This window comes from Carcharodon carcharias, chromosome 10 (assembly GCF_017639515.1).
Source record: "Carcharodon carcharias isolate sCarCar2 chromosome 10, sCarCar2.pri, whole genome shotgun sequence".
Classification (NCBI taxonomy): domain Eukaryota; kingdom Metazoa; phylum Chordata; class Chondrichthyes; order Lamniformes; family Lamnidae; genus Carcharodon; species Carcharodon carcharias.
This window is the reverse complement of record NC_054476.1, coordinates 51,043,480-51,063,105: the sequence shown is the minus strand read 5'-3', so window position 1 is coordinate 51,063,105 and position 19,626 is coordinate 51,043,480. Positions and strand designations below refer to the sequence as shown.

The 19,626-nt window shown below is 43.6% G+C and overlaps 1 protein-coding gene and 1 non-coding gene across 4 annotated transcripts in view; one reads left to right on the top strand and one right to left on the bottom strand.

Annotated features, from left to right (window-relative positions):
* Positions 1–17,486: 17,486 nt before the first annotated feature.
* Positions 17,487–17,559, bottom strand: trnaa-agc. Its single transcript has one exon. It is a non-coding gene; the product is annotated as a tRNA-Ala (tRNA).
* A 600-nt stretch (positions 17,560–18,159) lies between these two features.
* LOC121283632 (ecotropic viral integration site 5 protein homolog) overlaps positions 18,160–19,626 on the top strand; it is a 431,317-nt gene continuing 429,850 nt past the window's right edge. For all 3 annotated transcript variants that reach the window (XM_041198414.1, XM_041198415.1, XM_041198413.1), the window contains exon 1: positions 18,160–18,269. The gene's annotated coding sequence lies outside the window, so the exon portion shown is untranslated. The remainder of the gene's footprint in view (positions 18,270–19,626) is intronic.

The window sequence follows — 19,626 nt, the reverse complement described above, 5'->3', positions numbered from 1 at the left end:
TGTTCAAATAAAATGATCCTTTCAGACATCCAGGATGGAGAAAGCAGCCCTGGCATGCATTTGAACCTGATCTTTAGCCTAGCTGAAGCAGCATTAGATCAAGGCATCCCTAGTGTCCCCATCTCCCTGGAGGCTACTAAGGTCTGGCTCCACGCCCTCAGCATTCTCCTCACCATGCTCATCTTCTGACTCACTACTGGATTCATCCTCTGTGGCCTGTGCAGCTATGTCAAGATCCTCCTCCTCAGTGAGTCCCCTCTTGCCAGTGCCAGATTGTGGAGAGCGCAACATGCAACCACTATCAGTGATCACTCTGGGGGTATTGTTGTGCTCCCCTTGAATGGTCCAGGCGTCGGAAGTGCATATTAAGAAGAACTATGGTCCTTTCTATCACAGTCCTTGTGGAGGCATAGCTCGTATTGTAACACTTCTCTGCCTCTGTTCTTGGGTGGTGGAGAAGCATCATGAACCACCTCTTCAACGGATAGCCCTTGTCACCCAGCGGCTGTCCATCCTGTTGGCCTGGAGCAATGAAGAGCATCAGCACCTGGGAGTGTCTGAGGATGTACGTGTCATGGAAACTACCAGGGTAACTTGCACAAACATGCAGAACCTGCATCCTGTGGTCACACATTATCTGCACATTCATGGAGTGGAATCCCTTCCTGTTGATGAAGGCACCGGGCTCACCTGCTGGAACCTTGATGGTCACGTGTGTACAGTCTATAGCACCCTGGACACGGGGGAACCCAGCAATCGTTGCAAAGCCTCTGGCTTGCTCAGCCTGGCTGGCCTATTCTGTACAGTAAAGAATAAAAGTCAGTATCTGCCTGAACAGAGCTTCAGTCACCAGCTTGATGCAACTATGGACAGCTGATTGGGAGACTCCACACAGATACCCCACTGAGTCCTGGAAAGAACTGGAGGCATAGAAGTTGAGGGCCACTGTGACCTTCAGAGCCACTGGCATGGAGTGTCCACCCATATAGTCGGAGCTGATCTCAGGCCCAATCATCTGACAAATGGAGGTCATGCTCTCCCTTGAGAGGCGGAGCCTCCTTCTGCACTGCACCTCAGGCATATTGAGGTAGCTACATCGCCGCCTGTAAACCCTGGCAGCAGGATAGTGGTGTCTTCTGCGGGCCCTTCCACCTTGGACTTCCTGCTGGCCCTGCGCCCCTTGTGCCTGCGCCTCTCCTCCCACAGGTCACTCCCCTGGAAGCTGCATTGAGACATGTTGCCCCCTCTCCCTTCTGCCTCTCTCTTCCTCCTTAGAGGAGGTGCCTCCAGCAGAGACCACGATCCTGATTACCAGTATAAGGGAAGGCTGTCTGATACCTGGAAGGGTCCACACAGTCTGAATCCTCCGGGGGCCTGGCAAACAGCAATGATTCCTGAAATGAAGCCTGGAAACACTAAGAATGAAGCCCCGAACAGGGATGAAGCTGCCAAGTACCAATAAGCAACCAGCTGCAAACTTTCTCCAAAACTCCTCACTACTCACACTGGCGATGCTGCTGACTCTATTTATCCCACCCTTGGATGAGGTTTGTGAAAATGTCAACTGGCTGCCTGCCTGTGTGATGAGCAGAAAATCGCACAGGCAACGAAAAGTCACAGTCAGTTGGACTGCGAAGGGCCTTAAGTAGCCGCTTAATTAATGGCGGGTGCTGCTCTGGCATCCACGCGCACCCGCCAAGCGAAATATTGTGTGAGTGCATAATGACATCAGGATGCTCACCCGACGTCATCGCGCATCGTTTTACTCCCGATCAGGTTGAGCGCATGACCACCCACAGGATGAAAAATTCTGCCCATGTGAACAGGAGACGGCCATTCAGCCTGTCGAGCCTGCTCCACCATTCAATACAGTCACGGCTGATCATCTGCTTCAATGCCTTCTCCCCACACTATCCCCATATTCCTTTACGTCATTGGGTATTCAGACATCTATCAATCTCTACTTTAAATGCACCCAATGACTGAGCTTCCACTGCCCTCTGGGGTAGAGAATTCCAAAGATTCGCTTACAGGAAAATGCAGTTCCTAGATATTACATTTTACTGGCTTGAAGAGTGTAGGATATATTTGTTAAAGAGCTTGGATTAAATCATTGACTATGATTTTTGAAACCAATTAATAATTGAAGCTTATTTTACAAAATTAGATAATCCCAAAATAAATTTAAGATTTAAAAAATCTTTTACAGAAATCCAGAACCCAAATTATATACACACACTGACTAAAAGTTTGCACATAATGTGAAAATAATCACTCCATCAAGAGATGACCATTTGTTTTCATTATTACAATATACCTTTTCTAAAATTAATTTACATTTTAAGATTCTTATTTTGACAAAGCCTGTAGTTAAATCTTTTTGAAAACCACTTGCAAATAGGTGCCATTTTTACCATGTGTCTGTGTCTTGGCTACTCATAAAATTTTATTTGCAGACTTGCCAATTCAACAATGGATAATTACAGACCTTCTATAAACTGCAGAAAGCACATCAAGACAAGAGAGAATGAGTGAAAGAGACAAAAATAATGGCCCCAAATTTATGCAAACTTTTTTGGATAACTTTGAACTGGGCACAATGAGGTGAGTATCAAGCCCCAATCTGCTTGTTCACTGGCATGAAGATCGCTGCTGCTTACCATTCAGGCTGCTGAGTTGCAGCTAGGTCTCAGTGACATAATTGGGACTCTGCCTTGCCAACTGCTCGGTAGAGCAAGTTAAAACAGCAGCAGGTAAGCTGTTGGGTAGGTGAGTGACTGGCGCAGTTTTAACTGTCCACGAACCCATTTAATTTTCCAATGATTTCATTTAGATGTCTTATTGAACTTGGTATTCAAGTGTTGAGCTTCCTCTGAAAATCAGCCTAAAGAGAACACATTGGCCTGGATTTTCACCATGACAGAGAGCCTCTCCGTCATGACGAAAATGGCAGTAGTACCCGAAAACCAGAAGTTACGGCCCTCAGCATGGCACTTCCCATTTTTGCCAGGGCAGGAATGGAAGCAGTTCACACATGCACATTTCACAGAGGCAGCTAGCCATTTAAATCAGCAGCTCCACTAAAGTCAAATTTTGGCAGCCTAGGAATGTGAAGCCCGAAGTGTGCAGGGCAGACTTGAACTTTGTGTATTTCTTTAGATAGCTAGGGTAATCCTTTGGAGAGGTAAGGTGCCACTTTGGATATGAGCCAAAGACACCTTTGGGAGAGGTCAGGTGCCCTTTGGGAGAGGTAAAGTGCTGTTTGGAATTGTTAAAATTAGCATGAATGTGCTTAAAAAGTGCATAAATTCATTGGGCAGGATTTTATGCATCGGCGAGCAGGGACGGGACCTGCTCGTTAACACGTAAAACGATGCGTGGCAACGCCAGGGGGAACTCCCAACGCCACCATGCCCCATTTAAATTTCAGGTAGGTGGGGGCATAGCAAAATCAGCTGCGCACCCGCCGACCTATCAATGCCAATTGGGGCCATTGACAGAGTCAATTAAGCAATTAAAGGACCTACCCATCCAACCTTAAGTTTGGCGGGCAGGCCAGGAGCCGTGGTGCGAATTAGAAAAAGCATGAAACCTCATCCACGAGCGGGATGAGGTTTCATGTAGGTTTTTAAAAATTTTGATAAAGTTTGTGTGAAAATTATGGACATGTTCCAACTCATGTGACATTGTCACATGAGAGGACATGTTATGGAAATTTTACTTTTCTATTTTTAGGTTTTTTACATTAAGAGCCAATTTCCCTAAGGTGCACTTAGCCTCAGGGAGATGAGTGCGCTCTTTCGTGTGCATGCGCAAAAGAGCACACTCTCGATTTTGGGAATCCCCTGCCCGCACAGGAAGTGCATAGCACTTCCCTGCGGACATCACACTGGGCGGGCCTTAATTGACCCACCCATGTAAAATGGTGCTGTGCCCCCGATTGGGGGCGCCGATCGGAAGCGTGCCTGTGCGCACCCGCCCTTCAACTTCGCCCCCGACAGGGGGCAAATTCAGCCCTTTACTGTCAAGCTCATTGAAACTGTCAACAGACCTGTCAAAATCAACCGTCAGAAGTACCAAAAGTAAATGTAAAGACGACCTGTCAAAAGTGCCAAGAGGACCTGGAAAAAATGTCAAGAGGACCTGGAAAAAGCAATTGTCAAAGGGAGCTGTCAAGCTGTCAAGGCATTTAAAAGCCTGCCCTATAAATCATTGAAAAAAATGTCTTCAGTGTTAAAATAAATCACTGGTTGCTATTTCACAGTGTCTGTTGACATAAGCCTGAGGGTTTCCATTATTGGATTAGTGCTGCATGACGAGTTTTACAACCATGGATAATCACAGTAGGGTGCTTGCCATTTCACAGTTTGATTGGCAGCTACAAGTGGTTATGGACTCTTTGAAGTGGGACCATGAATTCCAATGCTTGTTGTTATAAGGTATTATGTGGTTGAAGGAATGTAAATGTAGTAAATGGGTTTTTATGAATGAGAGTATTTTTCAATATAGCAAGTCTGCAATACAAACTTCAAACTTAATTTTACAGAACTTTATTTTATGTTATCTCTGCACAGTTCCTGAGTTCTGCCCATGGTAGATACTGTGTGAGTTGGCATAGTAGGTGAAAGGGCAAAGGGTGGTGGGTAGGGGGCATGAATTGGCTCTAAGTTGGTATAAGGGCTGTAAAGGACCATGGGGATGGATACAGGACATAGAAGTGTATGGGGGAGGTGGAGGAGTGATGTATGGATGGATTTTCATGTTTTATTCCTTTTTTAAAAATTTGTACACAATGCTAGAGCCCTGAGGTAGGCCTCCTGCCCAGCCCACCTCTGCATCTGGCAACCTCCTCAATACTTTTGGAGTCGCCTGCTCCAACTTCTAATAAAAACCTGCCCCCACCACCCCCCCAACCTCACCCCAAGACCAAAAATCTGACATCTGAGCATCCATCTTTAAAAGTCGGGTTCACAGGGACAGGACTTCTCCTGACTTTGCAGCTGACTCGCGGGCAAAAATCCAGGCCATTGTCACATATTGAAGAGGCTTTGTGGAAATGAATGTGTTTCACTTTTTTTGTACTCCCGCAGCCAGAATGCAAAAGTCATGTTTTCCACAGGGAATCTGCCTTATCTCTGCTCTTTGAAGAAAAAAAAGGTGGGGTCCAACAGCTTTATGCTACCAATATAAGCTTCACTGACCATTTAGGAAGAAAGAGCAGTCAAATTTGGTTATGAACTTTAAGCTGAGGCTGTCCTACTTCCCATCTCCACCACCCTCTATATTGTCTCTTAAAGGTCTTCATCAACCAGGGTTAGCAAATATGAGATTGGCTGCCTGTTTTTGATCCCTCAAGTTTACTATGGGCTATCTTCCCCTCAGGGGTCAAAAAAAATTTTTTCAAGGGCTCTTTTTGAGTTTTTCTTGAAAGCTACTTTTTTATTTTTGAGGGCTATTTTTTAGTTTTCAGGGGCTCCAAGGAGTAACATATGGGGTAGCTGGACACACAAAGAAGTAGAAGTAGAAGAATTCATCAATATCCTCAATAATCATCACTCCTCCATTAACTTAAGGAAGGAACACAGAAGGAAAGCATTAATTCCCTAGAGAACAGTATTTAAAGTGGCACAAGACAACAGGCACAAGTTAGCAAAAAATTTTTTCAAAATAACTGACATGCATTTCTACACACAAAAAGTCATCACCTAAACATGCCTTCTGCAGACTGCTGAGGTCACAATTAAAGTGCTTTCATCACATATGTACAAAGCTGGAAGAGTTTAACCATGCAGTTATTACCTTTTTACTGCATTTCAGATTTCCATCTCAGATATAATTTAACAATTGATCTAGCATTGGTATTCATCTAGCATCAATTGCTGTTTGTGGAAAAGAGTTCCAAACTTCTACCATGCTTCGTGTTTCCTAATTTCACTCCTGAAAGATCTGGTTCTAATTTTTAGATTATGTTTCCTGGTCTAGACTACCCTAAATTAATTGATCATTTACCTCACTACATTCCCTTCATTACAACAGAGAATACACTTCCAAAATATTTCATTGACTGTAAAGCACTATAAAAATGCAAGTTGTTTATCACAATTTGTGATCTTAGTATACGCAAAATGGTTGCATGCTTGTCTCTAACACATTGCAGGTCAAGTAATTTGCACTATGTGAAATGCTTTGAAATGTGATAATACATAAATGCAAATCTCTCTTTATGAAATAAAACTGTTCAGTATTAAATTATTCAATTAACACCGTGTTCATTACAACAGCATCCACTACATTTTTCCCCATATAGTAGCTTCTGCACATATGCAACCTTAAGCGAGAAACTCCATATTCATTTGCAAGGAATTCATTACTTCAGTGACTTCAAGTTTTCCTGGTTCCAGATAGCTGGTTATTCCTTTGTTGACAGGTTGAAACTTGTTCCCCCTCCCTCACAGCCTTTCTCCCTCTTTGTAGCTTCCTTCTCCCGTTTTGTAGCCTCTCCCCCTCTTTGCAGCCTCGCTGCCCCACAATTTTGGCAGCCTCACTCCCCCCACCACCCCACCCAGCCTCTGCAGCCTCCAATCCACTGGCCTTGGCAGACTCACTTCCCCACTGGCTTCAGCAAACTAATTTCAACCCCACCCCACCTCACATCCACCTCACATCCACCCCACCTCATCTCACCCTTCACCCCCTCAGTCCTCATCCCTCACCCCCCCTCACCCCTCACCCCCTCAACCCCCTCTCACCCCTCACCCCCCTCTCACCCCCCTCTCACCCCTCACCCCTCACATCCCTCGCACCTCACACACCTCAGCAGCCTTGCTCACACTGCCACTCACCTTTCCACTGCTCATTGCTCCTCTAATCACAGGCTGTTTCACTAGCAAGCCTATCAGCAGCAAATATGGGAGAGAGCAAGCCTGCGATTGGAGGAGTAGCTCCTCACATTCTGTCAGTTCCATGTAGGGGGTGACTTTTCTCTGTTTGGCTGCCTCCGTGATTGAATTTTCCAGGGCATTTTGCAGAAGGGTGGGTGCAGGGGCAGAAGGACCTGGGGGTATATGTGCACAAATCACTGAAGGCTGCAGAGCAGATTGAAAGCATGGTTAACTAAGCATATTAGATCCTGGACTTTATAAATAGGGACATAGAGTACAAAAGCAAGGAAGTTATCATAAACCTATATAAAACATTGGTTCAGCCTCAGCTGGAGTATTGTGTCTTTTTCTAGGCACCATACTTTAGGAAAGATGTGAAAGCATTAGAGAAGGTGCAGGAAAGATTCATAAGAATGGTTCCAGAGATGAGGAACTTCAGTTATGTTGACAGTTTGGAAAAGGTGAGGCTGTTCTCCTTGGAGAAGAGAAGGCTGAGAAGAAGATTTGAAAGAGGTGTTCAAGATCATGAGAGTCCTGTACAGATTCTAGAGGGAGAAACTGTTCCCATTTGTGGAAGGATCAAGAACTAGAGGACACTAATTTAAGATGACTGGCAAAAGAAGCGAGGCCCTATGAGGAAAGACTTGTTTGCACAGCGACTGGTTGGGATCTGGAATGCACTGCCTGAAAGTGTAATGGAGGCAGATTTAATCATGGCTTTCAAACGTGAATTGGATCATTATCTGAAGGGCTATTGGGAAATGTCAGGGGAGTGGCACTAAGTGAATTGCTTCAGAGAGCTGGCACAGACAAAATAGGCTGAATGGTCTTTCAATGCTGTAACTATTCTATGATTCTATGCTATCTGTATAGTGTTGTTGTCAAAACTACATTGGGCATGCAGTGGGATAATTTTGTCTTTATGCGATTGTATGGAATGGATGATAGTGAGTCAACAGCCCGTTTTACCTCTCTCCTGATTTTTATTTCGTTGTTCTAAGCTATTGCACAATTTCAAAATCTAGCCCAGTGTGTTTTTTCCCCTTCTCTTATAAAGGAAGCATTCTCCTTTAAAACCACAAAAAGGAGTTAACATATGCTTATTAAGCATTGAAAAAGCTAACTTTTATTGAAAATTATTTTTATTAGTTTAAAACATGATATGCCTGTGGACAAATATTTTCATTATTACAATGTTCCCTAGCCTTTAAATAAAATTAGCACTCTTCCTGTTAAAACATCAATGAAAAATAATTTAGTCACTGTATTCTCTGCTGTACATAAGACAGGAAGTGGAGAGTCAGCTTAAAAATCCAAAATTTCTACCAACTTTGTTTTTGATAATAAATTAATATTATTTAATCAGAAAAGAAGGAAGGAATTCCTTTTGGAAAAAATTATGGTGCATATGCATTTTCCAGGATACCTGACAACCTGTGAAAAAATTGGCCAAATGGTTTTGTTCTTGTTTTATTTCAGTGTGTATATGAATAAAATGAATAAATGAATAAAAACAGTCATGAGAAAAATAAATGGTGGAGTTCTTGCAAATGCAACTTACTAATTAATCTGGCTTTAAGATAGTAGTTCAATTGTTCCCAGAGGTTATGCATTTGAAACAATTAAAGAAAAGCAAGTCTGATAATCCAGTGTCATCTAGGTCTGGGAATCAACATTAATGATGGTGGATATTTTAATAAGCCTTCTGCATTGGTTCCTGAATGAGTTCATCAGAAAATAGGGTCAGGTAACCAGTAGTCAATTATTGGCTGTGTTGATAAATTTTAAAAAGTAGGTAAAAAGGTTGATAATAAAAATAAAAAATAGAACTGTTGCTGTCATGTTTTTTTCTTACAGTTGTACAGAACGTATTTAGAGTATGCCCTTTCCCAAACTGATTCAACAAGACAGTAAATCTACCATTTTCTTTTGCACAAACCCCTCTGCAAGTTGCAGATTTTGTGGCCCTTCCCCCACAACTATCCATACCAGTTGGTCATCCCAAAAGACATAGCATGACTAATGTAAACCGAATAATGAAAATTAAAATGTCAAGCTATCCAATTTACTGCCACATTAATTTGTTACAAGGTTAAAATGCTTCCTCTTTGCTCGCTAACAAATTCTGTTATAAATGTTGGCCTCCCACAAGCCGTTAGAATAATAACTAAAATAAAAGGTTTAAACATGAAGATGCAGCTTCAATACATTATCAAAGTAAAATGACTATGCTGGGTCTGTATAAAATATGATATTGGCCTCTGAAGCTGGTGACTAAATTATTTTAGGGACCACTTATAATTAAGCCATCCATAGAGACAGTCCAGTGGTGTGCAAGTTGCATGGCTGTAAAGGATGCTGTGTTTGGGGGAGGGGTTAAAGAAAGGACAGCCAAACACCATGAAATATGAACCTAGGAAAATATACTTTTTCAAAGTGCAATATCTTCCCTTTTATGCCCTCATTTTTAAAGGATTTTTCTCAACCTCACCCCTCCAAATCTGCCAACAGCTCTGATTCTTCTGTAAATATCTTGCAGTAGAGAATTTCTTTCCATCTATTTGAATTTCTGAGAAAGTTCCATTCCTGGAAAAATTATTTTTTCCCCCCTTACAGATACTTGCAGACCTGCTGTGCATTTCCAGGATTTTCTGTATTAATTTTAGCTTATTTTTTTTTCTTTCTTTGAATTGTAATGTTTTTCACTTTCATTTTGCAACTTGAGTCACACTTCTTCCTCATAACTAACATTTCCATGATTGACAGTTCTGTCTTGCACTGCAAAACAGTTTATTTCACCTGACCAGAAACATTACTGAAACATTACTGAAACAAAATAATCCAGTTTTCAGTTTATTCTACTCATGAGTCAATGTTTTAATATATAAGGAAACCTGTCACTTATTAACTTGTCAATTTGTTTATCTCTTGTACAAAAATTCTTTTTTCTTATTCATTTACGGGATGTGGGCTTTGCTGGCTCAGCCAGCATTTATTGCCCACTCCCAACTGCCCTTGAGAAGGTGGCAGTGAGCTGCCTTCTTGAACCGCTGCAGTCCATATGGTGTAGGTACACCTATTTGGTTTAATTGTTTTGACTCTATAAGAGTTACAGTGTTGTTAGGGAGTGAGTTCCAGGATTTTGATCTAGCGACAGTGAAGGAGCAGTGATATATTTCCAAGTCAAGATGGTGGGTGCTTTGGAGGGGGATTTCCATGTGGTGGTGTTCCCATGTATCTACTGCACTTGTCCTTCAAGATGGTAGCAGTCATGAGTTTGAAAGGCACTGTCAAAGGAGCTTTGGTGAGTTTCTGCAGTAAATCTTCTAGATGGTACACACAGCTGCCATTGTTCATTGGTAGTGGAGGGAGAAAATATTTGTGGAAGGGGTGTCAATCAAGTGGGCTGCTTTGTTCTGGATATGATGCCTGTCAAGCTTCTTCAGTGTTATTGGAGCTACACTCATCCAAGCAAGTGCAGATTATTCCATCACACTCCTGACTTGTGACTTGTAGATGGTAGGCAGACTTTGGGGAGTCAGGAGGTGAGTTACTCATCACACTATTCCTAGCTTCTGACATGCTCTTGTAACCACAGTATGGAAAGGACTAGTCCAGTTCAGTTTCTGGTCAATGGTAAACCCCAGGACATTGATAGTGGGGGATTCAGTGATGGTAATGCCATTGAATCTCAAGGGACGATGGTTAAATTCTCTCTTGTTGGAGATGGACGTTGTCTGGCATTTGTGTGCCAGATATTACTTGTTACTTGTCAGCCCAAGCCTGGATATTGGCCAGGTCTTGCTGCATTTTGACATGAACTGCTTCAGGGTCTGAGGAGCCGTGAATAGTGCTGAACATTGTGCAATCATCAGTGAACATCCCCACTTCTTACCTTATAATGGAAGGAAGGTCGTTGATGAAGCAGCTGAAGATGGTTGGGCCTAGGACACTACCCTCAGGAACTCCTGCAATGGTGTCCTGGAGCTGAGATGATTGACCTTCAACAACCACAACCACCCTTCTTTGGGATTGATTTGCCTCCAAACAGTGGAGAGCTTTCCCACTGATCCCCATTGACTCCAGTTTTGCTAGGGCTCCTTGTTGCCTCACTGAGTCAAACGTGACCTTGGGCAATCACTCTCACCTCACCTCTGAAGTTAAGCTGTTTTGTCTATGTTTGAACTAAGCTTGTAATGAGGTCAGGAGCTGAGTGATCCTGGGGGAACCCAAACTGAGTGTCAGTGAGCAGGTTATTGCTAAGCAAGCGCCATTTCATAGCACTGTTGATGAGCCTTTCCAGCACTTTACTGATGATCGAGAATTGACTGGTGGGGCGGTAATTGGTCAGGTTGCCTTTGTCCTGCTTTTTGTGTACAGGACATATCTGGGCAATTTTCCACATTGCTGGGTAGATGTCAGTGTTGTAACTGTACTGGAACAGTTTGGGCTAGAGATGCAGCAAGTTCTGGAGCACACGTCTTGAGTAATATTGTCGGAATATTGTCAGGGTCCATAGCCTTTGCAGTATCCAGTGCCATCAGCCATTTCTTGATATCATGTGGAGTGGCATCACGTGGCATCTGTGGTGCTGGGGACCTCCGGAGGAAGCCAAGATGGATCATACTTGGCACGTCTGGCTGAAGATTGTTGCAAATGCTTCAGCCTTATCTTTTGCACTGCTGTGCTGGGCCTCTCCATCATTGAGGTTGGGGATATTTGTGGTTCATCCCTTCTAGTGAGTTACTTAATTGTCCACAACAATTCACAACGGTATGTGGCAGGACTGCAGAGCTTAGATCTGATCTGTTGGTTGTGGAATTGATTAGCTCCGTCTATCACTTGCTGCCTATGCTGCTTGGCGTGCAAGTAGTCCTGTGTTGTAGCTTCACCAGATTGACAACGCATTTTTAGGTATGCCTGGGGCTTGTTCCTGGCATGCCCTCCTGCACTCTTCATTGAACCAGGGTTTGGTTTGGTGGTGATGGTAGAGTGGGGAATACAGTGGGCTATGATGTTACAAATTGTGGCTGAGTACAATTCTGCTGCTGCTGATGGCCCACAGCACCTCATGGATGCCCACTCTTGAGTTCAAAGTGTAACCCATTTCGCACGGTGCCTAATGGTGATCTTCTATATGTGCTAACACCTAGATGCAAAAAGAAGTGACCCTCTTAATCAGCCATACTTACATGGTATTCTTAAATGTACATGTTCAAATGTACAAATAGAAATATATCCCAGTATTTTCTATTATTTTCAGATTTGCTTTCTTTTCAGAAGCTATCCTGGAACAATGTGGCTTAAACTGCAAATTTGTTTAATTTTTTGAACCCTTACTCGTAGTATTGCTAATTAGAGTGTGGAGGTTTTTTCTATTTTTAATTTATTTGACAAATAATCTGCTCCAGTATTATTTATATTGCTCAGGCGTGGCACTGCTGTACAATGTAGCTGAGGTGAGCATGGTCATCTCTGTGTGCATATCCATCAGAATGACATACAGTCCCACAGGAACAGGAGAAAGACGCATAGCAGTTGGAATACAGAATTCAGAATCTAGCAAAACGTACTTATTGACAAGTACTTCTAATGATAGACACCTCCTACTGCTGTGATTATGCATTGGTCCTCATTAGGAATGTATAAAGCAACTTCTCAAAGTGGTAAACCTAATGGGAATAATGCTCCGTTCTAGCTTGGCAGGAGATCTCCCCAGGATTGCTGGTAATGGGGTTATTCCTTGCATTCATGTATGCCACAGTTACTTGACTTTATTTTGATGCCACTGAACTTCTTCCTCATTTGTTCCCAGACACAGCAGACCTGGGAGATTGTGCTCATTTGTCCCACAGATGACTTGGTACTCTGCTTTGAGAAGTAAGTGGCCTTCTGCTCGAAAGATAACTGTGCACCTTCTCCACAAACCTCAGCAAAAATACCTCTAAGGCATATTACTGAAAGGGGCTCCTCCTTGACCATGATTAAACACATCTTAAAAGAGCCTGTTGCTGTGCCTTCACAAGTTGTAGTATTTTCAGTCCATTAAGAGTTAGTAGTAGCTCTTTCAGAGCAGTTGACTAGCACATTTTTCAAACGTGCATCTTCCAACCCTGATTCCCTCTGCATGAAAAATATATTCTGAGGGCCTATTCAAATTAAGACAAGGAGCCTAATTTAGAATAGTGACTATACCAAACCCCTTGTGCTGCTGACATGGGCACACTGAATTAGGATGCATACGTCTCGCATTTTGTCAGGATTATATATTTTTTAAGAGTCATATGTTTTTAAAGCATTGCATTTATAAAGAAGAATTGTTTGTGGGAAAACGTATCGCAGTGCTTCTGTTTGGGAGGAGAGGCAAGCTATGCATTCTTTTTGTCACTTGCAACTGATACAGTAACGTGTGCTGATATGATTAATATTACTGCTTCATGCATCTATAAACAAATGAACAAGTGTTTGCCAAACATTTCTTCATGGAAACAGTGCTGCACTAAAAAGGGATTTTGAAAACAAGAAAGTAAACACTTCCTCCACCAGTAGTGGCACATGGCACTGAAACTCAAGCTTGCTTCAAGAAAGTTCATCCCTCATAGGTATTCTCCCTTACAGCATATTGGAGTACCAAAATACACTGCTATCCTGTCACTTCCTGCAAGTACCTAAATTAAAATCCCTGCTACTTTAATCCTTTCCAAGAAAGAAGCAATATATCTGCAGCCAAAATAAATAATTTTTTTTTAGATTTCATGAGATATGTCATGTATATTTCTGTAAATCTATTTTAAACTGTTCTCTATTAAGGTTCAGACCAAAATAAAATCCCCAGAAAGTATACCAGAGATATAATGCTTATTTGCAACATTTCTACAAAGATGAATTTGTATTGAACATTTCTTGACTTCTTCGTGCATGGGTTCCCAAACTCGGGTCGCAGCTCCCATTGGGGTCACAGAGATAGTGTTTTGGGTCGCGGGCTCCTCCTCCTCCAGGACATCAATGGTGACTCTGGCGGGACAGCCCTTGGCATGCTGTCTGCCGCCAAACAACATGTGGTGGGCAGTGAGCCCAAAGTACTCTTTAACCTCAGAAAATACCTTGAGCAGTGAGCTCCGAGTGATTTGTGCACCGACTTGGTACAGGCAGAGTAGGCAAGTGTAACTCAGTGACTGATTGAGAAACAGAGAGGTCTTGCAGCTGAGCTGGGAAGCTGAATGGCAGCTTCAAACCCATTGTACATGTTCCTTACCCCGGGCTGGGGACTCAGCTTTGCAGGCACTGGCAACTAGACCAAAAGAGGTGATTGGGAGGTGATGGATGAGGGGCTGATTAGTGTGGGGGGTGAGGGGGATGGTGGGGTTGGCTGGGGGGGTGTGGAAAGAGGGGAGAGGAGAAGGGATAATTACTGGGTGTTGGGGGAGAACAGCTGTTTACAGCATCTGTGGAGGGAGAAGGGCTGATTACTGTGTCTGTGGGGGAAGAAGGGCTGAATAATGTGTCTGTGGTGAAAGAAGGGCTGATTACTGTGTCTCTGGGGGGAGAAGGGCTGATTACTCTGTCTGTGGGGGGAGAAGGGCTGATTACTGTGTCTGTGGAGGGAGAAGGGCTGATTACTGTGTCCGTGGAGGGAGAAGGGCTGATTACTGTGTCTGTGGGGGGAGAAGGGCTGATTACTGTGTCCGTGGAGGGAGAAGGGCTGATTACTGTGTCTGTGGGGGGAGAAGGGCTGATTACTGTGCCTGTGGGGGGAGAAGGGCTGAATACTGTGTCTGGGGGGGGAGAAGGGCTGATTACTGTGCCTGTGGGGGGAGAAGGGCTGAATACTGTGTCTGGGGGCGGGAGAAGGGCTGAATACTGTGTCTGTGGGGGGAGAAGGGCTGTGTCTGTGGTGTTAGGAAATAGAGACAGTTTAAGTAAGTTATATTTGTATTTCTGGGTGTTAGGAATGAGTTTTAGCTTTAAAGTTTAAGTTTGATTGGTATTTCTATATTTTTGTGTTAAGAAAAGGTCAAATTGCGTTGTAGTTTCACTTAAAAAGGTGCCTGCATTTCTAATGAGTTTTATGACTCCGAAAGAGAATTTAAGCAAACACAAGAATCGAGAAAACTGTGCTGTCGCCTAACAACAGAGGTCCAGAGACGCAGGCCACACACACACACACACACACACACACACACACACACACAGAAAAACTAATTCAGTTTTGAAGACAGCTGCCAGGCAGAAGCAGCCTAGAAGATACAGATAGTCATTCCCAAGCCAAAGTTGGTTTGAAGACAGCTGCCAGGAGAGACTGGGCACTGGGAGAGGGAACTACAGAGATAGTGGCTTACCCAAAAGAGCCAAAAGGTCCCAAGGCGAAAGGAGTGGGACTGAAACAGGAGAAAGTTCCAAGCAGACCTTCTAGGACAGAAGGACAGGAACTTGGAAAAGGTCCTGTTAAGTGAAGTTAAGAGTGAGGGGCAGAGAAAGGTTCCAAGCTTCAAACTTAAAAAGATAAAGGCTTGTGAGAGCCCAGAAGGTCCAAAGAGACAGCTGAAGGTCTGTAACTCTTTGCTATGGGCATGTGAAGCAGCCCAGCTTGACGCGTGCCTGGAAATGCTGAGTGCTCTGTGTGCGGGCGGGGGATGGGGGAATTCCTTGAGTTGGGGAGTGCCTCAGGAAGATTAGTTTAAAGTTTAAAATTTTAAATAAAGAAAAGGAAATATTTTACGTCATGTCCCCTCATGTGACAGTGTCATGTGAGCTGGGACAGGTTCATGAATTTTGATAAAAAGTTTTATTTAATTAATGAAACCTTCATGAAACCTCAGCCCGCCCATGGACAAGGTTCCACAAAAAATGTGAATGCCCCTGGGCTCTTTGCCTGCCCGCCAACCTTAATTGCCCTAAAGACTATTTAAATGGCCTTAATAGGCCTTTGACAGTTCTAAATAACGCGCGGTGATGTCAGAATGCCTGCCTAATGTCACTGCGCATCATTTTATGCATCAACGAGTGGGCCCTGCCCCGCTCGCCGACCCGAAAATTCTTCCTTTGGTTTCAGAGTGTGGTGTGTCTGACCACAAGTTGCCTATTGGTTTACATGACTGTGTACTTACTGTGAACATTAGAGTATAAAATAGTTTTTGGTGAGAGCTGATCGGTGAGTAGTGAGTAAATGATTTTCTCCAATTTTTTTCTCCAGCTTTTCTTCAGTTTAAAATAGATTAAGCTAAGGAAAGGTAAGAGTTCTAGTATTTATTTAAAGCACATAAATAATTTAATATTTTTTACTGTATTTAACTTAAAGTAAGGGTTTTTTTAACTAGAGGCGTGGCAGAGCAGCTCAGTCCTGTGTTATGTACCGCCTGCAACATGTGGGAAGTCCTAGACGCTCCTTGAGCTCTGATCAACCATGTGTGCAGGAAGTTTCGGAGCTTGAGCAGCAGCTGGAGGCACTGAGGTGCATCTGCGAGGCTGAGAGTTGCATGGATAACACGTTTTTAGATGCAGTCACCCCACAGCTTACGGAAGTGCAGACAGAGAGGGAATGGGTGACCATCAGTCAGAAGAATGGGTGTTCAACAGATAGTCAGGAAATCCCCAGGGTGCATCTCGCTCCAGAGCCATTTTTCTGACTTGGAAAATGCTGGGAGTGATGGTTCCTCTGGGAGGTGCAGCCACGCTCATGGCACTGTGAGTGGCTCAGCTGCACAGTGGGGGAGGAAAAAGAGGGGAAGAACAATCGTGGTAGTAGACTCAATAGCAGAACAGACAGGCGCTTCTGTGGCCGTAGACGTGACTCCAGGATGGTATGTTGCCTCCCTGGTGCCAGCGTCAAGGATGTCACTGAATCGCTGCAGGGCAAACAGGCAGAGATCATGGTACATATTGGTACCAACAACTTAGGTAGAAAGAGGGATGAGGTCCTGCAAGCAGAATTTAGGAAGCTAGGAAGCAGATTAAAAAACAGGACCTCAAAGGCAGTAATCTCTGGATTACTTCTGGTGCCACACGCTAATGAGTATAGAAATAGGAGGTTAGTTCAGATGAATGCGTGGCTGGAGAGATGGTGCAGGAGGGAAGGCTTTAGATTCTGGGACATTGGGGCCATTTCTCGGGGCGGTGGGACCCGTATAAGGCAGACGGGTTGCACCTGAACCGGAATGGGATCAACATCCTTGCGGGAAGGTTTGCTAGTGCTGTTGGGGAGGGTTCAAACTAACTTGGTGGGGGATGGGATCCTGAAAGGAGGTTCAGCAGGGGGAGATGCACAGCCAAAATTAAAAGAGAGAGCAAGTGAGCCTGGAAGGCATAGAAATTAAAGGCCAGTTAAGGCACAAGGGAGTTTGGCAAGGTTGGATGATGTTTATTTTAATGCTCTGTAATCCTTCTGTCAATTGCTTAAGCAATGACCCCCTGCATGAGATATTATAAATATCTCTGCCTATGAGATATTATAAATATCTAAGGATTTTATTTTTGTTGGTTTGTTGGAAACAAAGACACATATGTATATATGGGTTTGAAATGCAGCAATTATTTTTAATATTATTTATAGCTTTCGAAAGTATAAATAGTTGAAATATTTATGGCAGCACAAATGCAAGAAAACGTTGGAGAATGCGGGCATCGATCCCGCTACCTCTCGCATGCTAAGCGAGCGCTCTACCATTTGAGCTAATTCCCCCTGCGATGAATCATGTATTACATAAAGTTCTCCACGTTTTACTTCCTGTATATTTTGGAACTTTTATAGATGATTGCATTCATTTGTTGCTGGTAAAAAAAACTATATTCTTTGCAAGTATTTGCCTTTTACTGCTTTATCATCATTGCAATGGCAAGAGGAATTAAAAGTCATTACTTTTTGCAGTCTTTGAAATATTGCCGAATCAAACCTCCCAGCAACGTGGTCAAAGTACTTCCAATAGCTAAAGACAATGCAATGAACTGGGTGGAGTGATTTTTTTATATACACGGCATCCAAGATAAATATCACTGCAAGGTGCTTTTCTCTGGCTGCCTGAATTCACACGTTTTTTCGCTGAATGCAGAAAGACAAAAAAGGAACGACATTGGACAACGAATGCCTCTGAGGCTCTTAAACAAAACGCATAGTAAATATAAACCAAGAACATTTCCTCCCTCCCTCCCACTACACATTAAAGATCCAGAGCAGATGGTGCTGCTGAACAGCCTGCGCGCGCGCGCCCACTGAGTGACAGGGCGCGAGGCGCAGAGAGCCAGGGGGCGGCAGAGGGCGCGAGCAGGGGGGCGCCGGGTGCGCGGGTACGCGCGAGCCGAGGCAGCGCAGCATCTCGGTGTTAGGGCAGGAAGAATGAAGACAGAGCCGCTGCGGCTCGGTGACAGCAGCGAGCAGCACAACTCATAGGGAAGGTAAGGCGCCGGCCGGGCTTGTCCCACCCTCGTTCCCTCTGCCTGTCTGTCTGTCTAACCGGCTAGCGGAGGTAGTTGCCTATTCATCGAGCCGGGGTTGGTAATGTTGAAGGAATTGGTAACCGTGTGTCCGTTCGTGGCCCCGCTCCCAGCTTTTGGCGGTGGTTGTTTTTGTTCTGACAGGGCTCCGACGCACTGCCGCTGTCATTTATTTCATCAAGGAAGGAATCCTCGATTGTGTGGATTTATAATGTTGCATCCCTCCATTCTGGATATTGTTGGACACTGGATTTATGGGGCGGGGGATGTCAGTAATAATGAAATGGGTTTGGTTGTGAGGTCTTACCGCCCTGCCATGATATCTATAAACTGTTGGTGGTACACATTTCAAAGCTGTTCGGAGTAAGAGGACGCGCAGCGCGAAACGAGTTGACAGTGTTAGTGCTGCAGCAAAAACCATGCGTCCAACACTGTTTAAAACTAAACTCTCACAGTATTTGAGAACTTGTATCACCAACAGTACTCCCCGGGGGAACTGCTGTACTAATGAAATGGAAATCAGATATTACGTCTCTTGAAACCCTATTTTATTTCACGTCAATTTATAAATAATGTACAGCAGAAATATTTTTTACAGCGCTGCCCTTCTCTTGGGTGAATGCTGTCAAACACGTTTTAATTTGCAGACCAAATATTTCAATATCTCTTGTTCCAAAGTTGAGCACCCAATCTAATAATACATCGCGTGTGTATTGTGACATTTCTTGGTTATGATAATAAAGCTTTGAGGAATATAGTAGCAATATTACAAGGATGGAGTGTACACAATTATTGCAGCTTAAAAGACCTAAGGCGGACACCAAGAGGCTGCAAAAAGATGTAGATAGGTTAAATAAGTGGGCAACAAGGGGAAGTATGAGGTTATTCATTTCGGTAGTAAGAATAGAAAAGCAGGATATTTTTAAAACGACGTGCAACTTCTAAATGTTGATGTTCAGAGAGACTTTGGTGTTCTTGTACAAGGAACACAAAGTTAGTGTGCAGGTACAGCAAGCAATTAGGAAGTCAAATAGCATGTTGCCCTTTATTGCAAAGGGATTGGGTTACAAGAATAAGGAAGTCTTGCTCTAATTGTTCAGGGCTTTGATGAGACCACATCTAGATCAATGTGTCATCTTGGTCTTCATATCTAAGGAAGGATGTACTTGCATTGGAGGTGGTATAGTGAAAGTTCACTAAATTGGCTCCTTGGATGAGAGGCTTGTCCTATGTTGAGTGACAGAGTAAATTGGGCCTGTACTCTCTGGAGTTTAGAAGGATGAGAGGTGATCTCATTAGAACATACAAGATTCAGAAG